At 43.4% G+C, this 11875-nt stretch overlaps 1 pseudogene; it reads right to left on the minus strand.

Moving 5' to 3' along the window:
- Positions 1 to 2904: 2904 nt before the first annotated feature.
- On the minus strand, positions 2905 to 11875 carry LOC125585395 (annotated as a pseudogene).

Here is an 11875-nt window from a genome sequence, read left to right on the forward strand (position 1 = left end):
TTGTTGGGGTCAAAAACGGTTATCTCGAAATAAACGTCCAAAAATTGCGTTTCTGTACGAAAGCTTTCTCGACACACTCTTGAAAAAAGTTCCTGAGCAAAAGACTCGAGAGAAATGGATAACGGAACCAAACACGCAGTCCAACTCGTTCGTTCGGACCTTTTGAGGTGCAGAACTGCACAGACACGTCAGATATTTAGCTATGGACGAATACCTTCCCATTGTTTGATTGAGCCCATATATTGACACAATATAGAGCTTTGATTTAGCTTTCCAATGCCACCGGTCTAAGGTCAATCAGCAACCTGTAGCATAAGTTATGCCTGTTTTATTTAAGGGTGGACAGAGCACACCGCCAAGCTCGACGGATGTCCGAGCTGGATCGACAATACGACCAGCTCGTCCATCCGTCGAGCTGAACCAGTCCAGCTCGGCGGATGACCGAGCTGGATCAAACACGCGACCAGCTCGGCCATCCGCTGAACTGGACCAGTCCAGTTCGGCGGATGGACGAGCTGGATCAAACACGCGACTTGCTCGGCCATCCGCCCAGCTGGATCAGTCCAGTTCGGGGGATGGCCGAGCAGGATCGACAACACGACCAGCTCGACCATCCGCTGAGCTGAACCAGTCCAGTTCGGCGGATGGCCGAGCTTGATCGAACACGCGACCAGCTCGGCCATCCGCCGAGCTGGACCAGATCAGTTCGGCGGATGGCCAGCTGGATCGAACACGCGACCAGCTCGTCCATCCGCCAAGATGGGCAAGTACAGTTCGGCAGATGGCCGAGCTGGAACGATTGTGCTGTCTTCATCCCGTCCTCGCAGCTCCCCCCCCCCTTCGGGATTAGAACAAACATGCCCATGTTTCATCTCGATCGGAGTCACCGTTGGAACTTTACGGTTTAAAAACCGCAAGAACTCGTTCTCTCCAATAACATTCGAATTTATCGTATAAAAAGGCAACGGTTAGCTGAACACTTCGAATTGACTACGCTATACGAGGAATTTGAATGTTCTTCGGAATCGACGTCGTTTCGAAAGCACTCTTTTTATAAAATCCTAAAAATGCCTAAGTCGGAAAACGGCCCGAAAGGGGCCATAATGCGGCTAAGAGCCCAGTTACGATTTTATACCAAATCAAGCCCAATCGTTATGACGGTTTATCTTTTGTTATGCAGTAGAAGATAAATGTCAAGTTCGGAGGATAAATGTGAAGTTTCCAAAGATAAACACGAAGATCGAAGGAAAATGGAATATTTCCGCGAAGCGATAAACTCGACCAAGGGCAGAAAGGGAATGAGCAACCTGCCTCTAGGATGAGTATATAAGGACGTCGAGGTTGAAGAGTGAAGGGGACAATTCTTTTTACTCTGAGAACTCTCTGCCCTTAGAAACTGTTAGGCATTATTCTCGACATGTTTTGTTTCTATGACTTGCACTCGATTACTAGACGAACTTGCCCAGGCAGTTCGATCTCTTGTTCTACTCTTTTAATCGAACTACGTTCAGCTTGATCCTCGAAAGGGGTACGTAGGCAGCCTTTCATAAGGTTCAGTCCGAAATCAATCAAAACCTTTTTCGTATCTTTTTCGTCTTCTGTTATCGAGCTGCGACTCAACTAAGTTTAAGGTTTTAGGTTGCTAGAACTAAGTAATTCGCTGACATCTCTTGCGGCCGGCCCTTTTATAATCTTTTGTAATGATAACAACGCTCTTACCCGGATTCAAAATAAGATCAACTCTTTCTAAACTCGCTATATTGTCTTTACATATTTGCCGCATTTATTTGGTTACTTGTCATTGGCTGGAAAACAGGTCATAAGAACCTTAACTGCAAAACGAACTACGAAAGGCTTGATCCCTTCAACAAGGGTACGTAGGCAGCCGTCATAAGGCGCAGCCCCAATCTTATTGCGTTCCACTCTTAGAAAAGTGAGAAGACCACTTACGACGGACCTTTTCAACCATTAATTCCACCTAACTTGCCTAACTTGCCAAGCCACTCGCTAGAACCTCACGCTAGAAGCTCATGGTTCTAACGAGATGGGGGGCTAACTGTTGGGGTCAAAATCGGTCATGACGGAACCAATGTCTGAAAGTCCCCGGAAAATATTTCTTGTAAAAAAATTTCGTATAGTTTTTTATTAAAAAGGTTATACAACGAGTTTTTGATATATTTTATCGACAACAGGAAGCAAACATTGTTGGGGTCAAAAAATGGTTATCTCGACATAAACGTCCAAAAATTGTGTTTCTGTACGAAAGCTTTCTCGACAAACTCTCGACAAAAGTTCCTGAGCAACAGAGTCGAGAGAAATGGATCACGGAACCAAACACGCAGTCCAACTCGTTCGTTCAGACCTCGTAAGGTGCAAAACTGCACAGACGCGTCATATTTTTGCCATGGATGAATACCTTCCCATGGATTGATTCGGCCCATATTTTGACACAAGATAGAGCTTTGAGTTAGCTTTCCAATGCCACCGGTCTGAGGTCAATCAGCATCCTATAGCATAAGTTATCCCCTTTTTATTAAAGGGTGGACAGGGCACACCGTCCAGCTCGGCGGATTGCTGAGCTGGATCGACCACGCGACCAGCTCGGCGGAACAAGTCCAGCTCGTCGGATAGCCGAGCTAGATCGAAAACACGACCAGCTCGGCCATCCGTCAAGCTGAACCAGTCCAGCTTGGCGGATGGCCTGTTAGGTTTTCAGAGCACAAGCTGTGTGTGGGCGGCTGGATCAACCTATTCTTGTTCAGCAATGAAAGAGAATAAGAGATTAATGGAAGAATAAGAGAATGGTGAGTGTGTATGAGAGATTAAAGATTAAGTGAGAGATTGAGAGAATAGATATTGAGAACGAGATTGAAGTAACCAGAATCAAAGACTAGAGAGTTTAGAGAGACAAAGTATTATAAGATTATGAAGGAGGAGGGGAAATCCCCCTTTCTCTCTTGGAGTTTACAAAATGCATACAAATGGCTTATATATGCATTTATATGACTCAGATCATAAACCTAAATCCTAAGGCTGTAATTAAAAGATAGAATGGATGGCTAGGATGAGAGAAGGCTGGTCTTGGATGTTCTGGTGCTAGCTGGCAAGGGAGGCACGCCTGATTTGAATGAAGGGGAGAGATTGGCTCATTTTGAATCAATGGCCAAGATGAATCAGTGTGTGGATAAGGCTGTAAAAGTAAAGTAGCTTTCCCTTTCCAGACTGTCTTGGACCACACAGATCCTAAGGAATATTCCTTTCTCTCCTTAAGTCTCCAACGGTCATAAGAGATCAGACAGGCTGCGCCCTATCCTTGCACATATCTTCTTTTGGCTAAACCGGATGAATGGTTGAGTCTAGTGTGTAGTACCATTGATGTACGGCCTGGCCGGTCCGTGCACTCGCCCTAAGTATGCACATCACTAAGAATTCTTCCTTGTTCGATCCATACACCTTCGTGGTTCACCTTATCCGTAAATGGCTGTACCATCCGTACTGGTCCGTACATACGCCCTGCCCTATCTTTGCACCTTCGGCCATCTTCTCCCAAACTCCTCCAAAGCCTTCTCAAGATCAGTCTAAGTCCCTCCTGGACTTAACTTCACAAGATAGATACTTCAGGGCACTCCTGAAGCTTGATTGAACTCTTCTGGACATCTTCTAGAGCTTGCCCTATTAATGTACAAGCTCTATCTCCTCTTCAGTTCAACACTCCCCCTCAAGCTTGACTCTAGGAGATCCTATGTCAAGATTGGATCACTGAAGAGTCTCCCTCCTTAAAAACCTTACAAGGAAAACTCATTGGGACAAAACCTTGCAAGGGAAAAAGAGTAGAGATCTCCAAGGCCTAGGGATTGGCCATTGAGCCTTTGTGCCTTAGAATCAGTGTGGTTGGACACAAAGAACTCTGGATCGTGGCCTAATAGGTGCAGCAACTCTTCAAGACTTTGCGCACAGACCACAACTCAGCTTCACCTCTTCATGGAACCGGTTTGGGACTCCCCCTCTCAACAAGCTTCATAGCCTTCTTAGAAAGGCAAGGATGCGACCAGTTCATCTTCACACACTCGTGAGGCTGAGCAATACTTCAAACTAGGATTGCCCTCTTCATAGACCTGATTTGAGTCTCCCCCTCTCAACAGACTTCACAGCCACCTTAGAGAAGCTAGGAAACGACCAGGAACATCTTTAGTGAGGCTCAAGCAATGTTACCTGATACATTATCCCAAAGGTGCATTAGTACTTATCAAGAAACCAAGATTGCATCACATCAATGCATCACATTTCAATCAAAACACTTTAAGTATCATAGCAAGCTTAAGCAATGAAATGATGAGTGAATTGAATTGAACTAAATTTAAGGGACACTTCCCTTTTTGTTTTGGTGAGGAGTGATTGGATTGGATAGTCACTTGAATCCCTCACACTAGGCATAGGCTTGCAACCTCTACGGACACATCAACTTGTTGGAAGACTGTATGGATCCTTCAGCTTGAATATTAGCCTTCGTACACACCCAGCCTAGAATAGCTCCGGTTGATGTCACTTGAATGTAGTCCTTGAAGCCCTTCTTTCTTGGCCATTGCAACCTCTTCATGGCAACACCAACTTGTTGGATGACTGAGTGGGTTCATCTGCTTCTCCTCAACCACCTCACATTGAAGCCGCATTGAGAGAGAGCCTTCTTCCTCACTCAGCTAAGACTGCTCTGAACAGTCTCTTGCCTAGACACGCCACTGCCTAGACCCGGTTAATGATCCTTTGATTAAGTCCTTGCAAAGACTTGGTAATGGACCATGAAACTTGCTCATTAACACTCCCTCTCAAGCTTAACTCCGAGAATAGGTGAGGAGCTAAGCTTGTGTAAGGTGTAAGCAATTTCATGGCCTTTGGACCACCAGTCTTCATAGACTTTTGTGATGGCCTTGGTCTTGTGAGCTGCTCTCTTCCTTATACCAGGAACTAGGGTGTTTGGATCACCATAGAGAGTCCTCACAAGACAAGCTCTCATTGTCTAATAACCCATGCTACACTACCTGTAGACTATGGACTGAGCATGTCCTATGGTATTATACAATGGCATCCTCTCATTGCATAATCAATCACACTACACTTCCTGTAGATTATGGATTAACACATCCAGTGATGATTTGCAATGGAACTAGACCTTTTGTCTTCACACTTTGGTTTGGCTTGTCACTGTATCACTTCTTTGTGTACCTAACATCACCACAACTCAATGCAAGATCAGATCATCCCATTGGGACCAAACCAAGATCATCCATCCTGTTTGATCACAAATGCCACAACAATATATAAAACTTGAAACAGCCAAATAATCAACGCACAATCAAGCATATAATTTTTTTTTTAGTTCTCTAAATGCAATGCAAGCTAACATTAGTACATTTGCAATTTAGGCTCAGTTTTAAATGCATCAATACATGAATGCACAATCTTAAAGCATTAGCTATATGAATGCAACATGTTCAATCCATGAGGGCAATATTAAAGCTATGCACAACAGTTCCAATCAATACCAATGATGCAAGCAACTTAGATAGTTTCTAATTGGTGCACGACAATCAATGATGGATTAAACATCAGCAATAGCATCAGACAACAATATGATTGAACTTAGACAGTATGAGACATTCTTATGTATGCAAAACAGCTTATCAATCATGATGCAAGCAACATAGACATTCTACTCAATTCTACAACACATTCATGATGATTTCAAGCTATGGCAATACACAAGACAATGCAATGAACAAGACATGAGATCCTGGGATTTAAAATACTACTCAATGCATACTAACCAATGCAACATCAAAACAACTTCAGTACCATTATGCAAGTAGCTTAGACATTCTACTAGATGCTACAACCATTAATGGCCCTTTAGTTATGGCAATCACAACAAGATGATGCAAAACAGAATCCGCAGGACTTAACCACACCACACAACACAACCATAACATAAAGACACAAGCTTTAAACAAGGGAAGGAGGTTTAGCTTACAGCCAAGGAACCTGTGCTGGTTCCTTGAACCTCCAAGGCAATATGCATCATAAATGGACAGATCTGAGCTGTTGGTTTGAGAACCAACATCTCCTTCTTTACGTGGCCTTTCTTCTTGAACTCCCCATGCCAAAGACACCTCCTTTTTTCATGTTTGAGTTGCCACACCAGTTACAAGCTGAAATCTTCCTCCTTGAAAAGTTTCTTCTTGGACAGTGAATGGGAAGGGCTTGGACATGCTTCCGATGGCCTTCTCTCTTCAGGGCGGACATGAGGGTGTGTAGAACGACCAATGACAGCTTCTGGACACCATGGATGAGCACATCTTCTTCTTGAAGAGGTTGAACAGCCGGCTGGACCATGAAGCTTCTTCTTGGCTTGAAAAGGCATGGGAGTGAGCTTGTGCTTGAGCGGAAGCTGGAACCAAGTTCTGATGAACCTGGCTCTGATACCATGTTAGGTTTTCAGAGCACAGGCTGTGTGTGGGCGGCTGGATCAACCTCAACAGGTTGGGACTGATTCTTGTTCAACAATGAAAGAAAATAAGAAATTAATGGAAGAATAAGAGAATGGTGAGTGTGTATGAGAGATTAAGTGAGAGATTAAGTGAGAGATTGAGAGAATAGAGATTGAGAACGAGATTGAAGTAACCAGAATAAAAAAAGTAGAGAGTTTAGAGAGACAAAGTATCATAAGATTATGAAGGAGGAGGAGAAATCTCCCTCTCTCTCTTGGAGTTTACAAAATGCATACAAATGGCTTATATATGCCTTTACATGACTCAGATCATAAACTTAAATCCTAAGGCTGTAATTAAAAGATAGAATGGATGGCTAGGATGAGAGAAGGCTGGTCTTGGATGTTCTGGTGCTAGCTGGCAAGGGAGGCACGCCTGATTTGAATGAAGGGGAGAGATTGGCTTATTTTGAATCAATGGCCTAGATGAATCAGTGTGTGGATAAGGCTGTAAAGGTAAATTAGCTTTCCCTTTCCAGACTGTCTCTTGGACCACACAGATCCTAAGGAATATTCCTTTTTCTACTTAAGTCTCCAACAGTCATAAGAGATCAGACAGGCCGCACCCTATCCTTGCACATATCTTCTTTTGGCTAAACCAGATGAATGGTCGAGTCTAGTGTGTAGTACGGTCGATGTACGGCATGGTCGGTCCGTACACTCGCCCTAAGTATGCACACCACTAAGACTTCTTCCTTGGTCAATCCATACACCTTCGTGGTTCACCTTATCCGTACATGGCTGTACCATCCGTACTGGTCCGTACAGACGCCCTGCCCTATCTTTGGACCTTCGGCCATCTTCTCCCAAACTCCTCCAAAGCCTTCTCAAGATCAGTCTAAGTCCCTCCTGGACTTAAGTTCACAAGATAGAAACTTCAGGGCACTCCTGAAGCTTGATTGAACTCTTCTGGACATCTTCTAGAGCTTGCCCTATTAATGTACAAGCTCTATCTCCTCTTCAGTTCAACATGGCCGAGCTGGATCGAACACATGACCAGCTCGGCTATCCGCCGAGCTGGACCAGTCCAGTTCGGCGGATGGCCGAGCGGACCAGTCCAGTTCGGTGGATGGACGAGCTGGATCGAACACGCGACCAGCTCGGCCATCCGCCGAGCTGGATCGACAACACGACCAGCTCAGCCATACGCCGAGCTGAACCAGTCCATCTCGGCGGATGGCCGAGCTGGATCGAACACTCGACCAGCTCGGCCATCCGCCGAGCTGGGCCAGTCCAGTTCGGCGGATGGCCGAGCTGGAACGATCGTGCTGTCTTCATCCCATCCTCGCAACTCCCCCATTCGGGATTAGAACAAACCTGCGCTTGTTTCATCTCGATCGGAGTCACCGTTGGAACTTTACGATTTAAAAACCGCAAGAACTCGTTCTCCCGAAAAAACATTCGGATTTATCGTATAAAACGGCCACGGTTAGCTGAAAACCTCGAATTGCCTACGCTATACGAGGAATTTAAATGTTCTTCGGAAACGATGTCGTTTCGAAAGCGCTCTTTTTATAAAATCGTAAAAACACCTAAGTCGGAAAACAACTCGAAAAGGCCCAGAATGCGGCTAAGAGCCCACTTACGATTTTATACCAAATCAAGCCCAATCGTTTTGACGGTTTAGCTTTTGTTATGCAGGAGAAGATAAATTTCAAGTTCTGAGGATAAATGTGAAGTTTCCAAAGATAAACACGAAGATCAAAGGAAAATGGAATATCTCCGCGAAGCGATAAACTCGACCAAGGGCAGAACGAGAATGAGCTAACCGCCTCTAGGAGGAGTATATAAGGACGTCGAGGTTGAAGAGTCAAGGGGACAATTCTTTTTAACTCTCTGCACTTAGATACTTTTAGGCATTATTCTCTGCATGTTCTGTTTCTATGACTGACACTCGATTACTAGACGAACTCGTCCAGGCAGTTCGATCTCTTGTTATACTCTTTCAATCGAACTACGTTCGGCTTGATCCTCGAAAGGGGTACGTGGGCAGCCTTTCATAAGGTTCAGTCCAAAATCAATCAATACATTTTTCGTATCTTTTTCGTCTTTTGTTATCGAGCTGCGACTCAACTAGTTTCAAGGTTTTAGGTTGCTAGAACTAAGTAATTCGTTGACAGCTCTTGCGGCCGACGCTTTTATAATCTTTTGTAATGATCACAATGCTCTTACGCGGATTCAAAATAAGATCTACTCTTTCTAAACTCGCTATATTGTCTTTACATATTTGCCGCATTTATTTGGTTACTTGTCATTGGCTGGAAAACGGGTTTTAAGAACCTTAACTCCAAAACGAACTACGAAAGGCTTGATCCCTTCAACAAGGGTACGTAGGCAGCCGTCATAAGGCGCAGCCCCAATCTTATTACGTTCCACTCTTAGAAAAGCGAGAAGACCGCTTACGACAGACCTTTTCAACCATTAATAAAGCCTAACTTCCCTAACTTGCCTAACTTTCCTAACTTGCCAAGCCACTTGCTAGAACCTAACGCTAGAAGCTTATGGTTCTAACGAGCTGGGGGGCTAACTGTTGGGGTCAAAATCGGTCACGACGGAACCAATGTCTGAAAGTCCCTGCTCAAGAATTGAGGAATACGATGGACACCGAGATCGCTATGAGCTGGAACGTGATCGTGATCGCTACATGGATGGACGACATAGCTACAGACACCGCTTTGAAGGTAGAGAGACAAGTATGACCTCTATCCAGTGGAGAGGTTTGTAACTCTTGTTATCTCTTGTCTAATTAGTTCCAACATGTATTGGTTTAGGAAAGTCCTGATCTTTTGATGCATAAACCGATGCAGGTACGGTCCACCTTGAGACCGTTTGGTGAATGATAAGTATGGGATGCATTAACACCATCATCATCTCGAGGATGATTATGGCAGGAGAGAGCGGAGCTATGATAGGTACAGATACGCAAGAGATGGGTATGGAGCTATGGGACCGTTACGTGATGAGGGAAGAGCCTATAGAAGCGGACCAGGTCCTTATGACCGTCCTAGCCGAGCTGGAGGCCGATCTTCTTCACATGAACGTTGGTAGTTTGTTCAATCTATCAGAACTTGTTTTCTATACAATTAAAATAGTTATGTTCTTATGATCTTGTTGATTCTCACAAGATGTTCAACAGCAACAGATTGAACTCAATGCATTCCAAACTCAATATATATTCCAAACTCAATATATTTATCACACAAGCTTTCTGAACAGTCTCTATTATTCTAAACCAATATACCAACAATACTGATGAGTTTAGAACGTTTGAAACAAAGCATCATCAAGCTCACTCTCAACTGAAACCCTGATTGAAATTCAAGATTTTTCGTGAAAATTTTGCAGAAAAGGAGGAAATTTGGCATTACAATGGAACTAGTAGAGACAAATAGACAAAGAAACACAACACAAAAGGTTCCACAATCTCAAATTTTTTAATCTTACGTGCGAAGCTCTCCAATGTAGAATTTTTTTTTTTGAATATATGTTAAATTTACTCAAAAGAAAAAATACACTGTTTTTGCCACAAGTGCTACAAATTTGTAATAAAAAGAAATTATCGTTCTAGTTTACTCGTGCCATTCCTTCTTTAACGTGTAGCAAACAACACACTCAAACTTGCAGCATATTTTTGATCTCCCAACTTCCTGATGGAGCTACATCGGTTTCGAATATGCCTATCAAGCATAGTAACAAGGGTGGAGATCGTGGTTGGAGAAGCGCCATGGCGCCTGTCGTTTCTTTCTCGCCATAGAGAATGGAGCGAGACCTGAAAGCCATAGCGAGTGAGGAAATTAGTAATCATATCTTGACTGTTATCAATGGTGAGAGCCATTATATCTTCCCAGATTATTATGAAACGAGATCCAAGAAAACCACTCATCAGTTGTGTCCAGACTGCAGAGGTGTAGGGACATGAGTAGAATAAGTGGTTACGAGTTTCGAGTTGATTACAGAAAACACATGAAGGGTTGACGCTTGTGTTCCAAGTAAGCATACGATCACCATTGGTTAGACGGTTCAGAATGGCTAACCAAGTAAAGAAAGCGTACTTTGGCGTATGATGTGTGAACCATACACCTCTGTACCAGTCTACAATGGTCCCTTTCTGGCGAAGGAGCTTCCAAGTATTTCTGGTGTGGAAAACAGGTTTGTATGTGCCCAGGGAGTTCTTCCAGACAGAGTAGTCTGCCTCCTCTGTCATCTTGTTGCGTTGTTCTTCTATGGCTGACTCAATAGTGTTGTATACTTCTATACGGTGGTTCCTCCTACGCCGTGCGTGCAGAGCCGTAGAAACCGTTGCGTGCAGGTGTACCCCCAAATCAATACAGCCTCGTACACCAGTAATATCAATCAGACATCCTAGTGGCGACCAAGAATCGAACCAGAATGAGCTCTGATTTCCATTACCCACCTTCTTCTAATGGAAATCTTTGGCAATGTCTCTGTATTTCAATAATTTTCTCCACATCCAGGAGCCTGCACACGTTGTATTTTTGATGGACCAGAACGTTTCCCTTTTTATTAAGTACACCTGAATCCACTTTGTCTATAACGAGGGTTGCGAAGAGAGGAACCTCCATGATGTAGAAATCTTCGATCATGTCGAAAACACGAGTTGCGTGTTGTGGACCAAAAAACCCATCAGTAGAATCATCACCAGCATGATCTAGAATGGCGCACCACCAAGATGCTCTTCAACATAAGAAGTAACGTCATAGACTTTATCTTTGATTATGATCCAACAATCGTCTCTTTTGTTATGTTCTGCGACCTCACTCTTGCTGTAACTTTTAGGCTTTGAATCCTTAGGCTCGTTACTAGATTGCTTCTTATCCTGACCGCCGTTTGATCTTCGCTTTCCTTGGATTAAGAACAATGCTGAAACTAGAAAAACCAGAAGCAGTCCGATCACAGCTATCATCTTATTCTTCCTGACTGGATGAAAATTTTAGGTTTATTTTTGTTTACAAGTGGAAAGAATGATGGTCGGTTAGATTACATCCAGATTGCTGACCCATAAATTGCCAATTTTAACAAATAAAAGTGCCACATAGATAATTAATAAAAAATATTAAATTTATTTTAAATTAACTAAAAAAATGCTAATTTTAACAACGCCGCCAGCTAAACCGTAAATCCGAAATTTTAAATTCTTAACCTAAACCGTAAATCTTAAACCGAAATCCAATACCCTAAACCTAAATCCTAGACCCTAAACCCAAACTGTATACTCTAAACTCAAATCCTAGAACATAAACCCAAACCGTAAATCTTAAATCCAAACCCCATACCCTAAACCAAATCCTAGACCCTAAACCCAAACCATATACC

Source organism: Brassica napus, chromosome C4 (assembly GCF_020379485.1).
Source record: "Brassica napus cultivar Da-Ae chromosome C4, Da-Ae, whole genome shotgun sequence".
NCBI lineage: Eukaryota > Viridiplantae > Streptophyta > Magnoliopsida > Brassicales > Brassicaceae > Brassica > Brassica napus.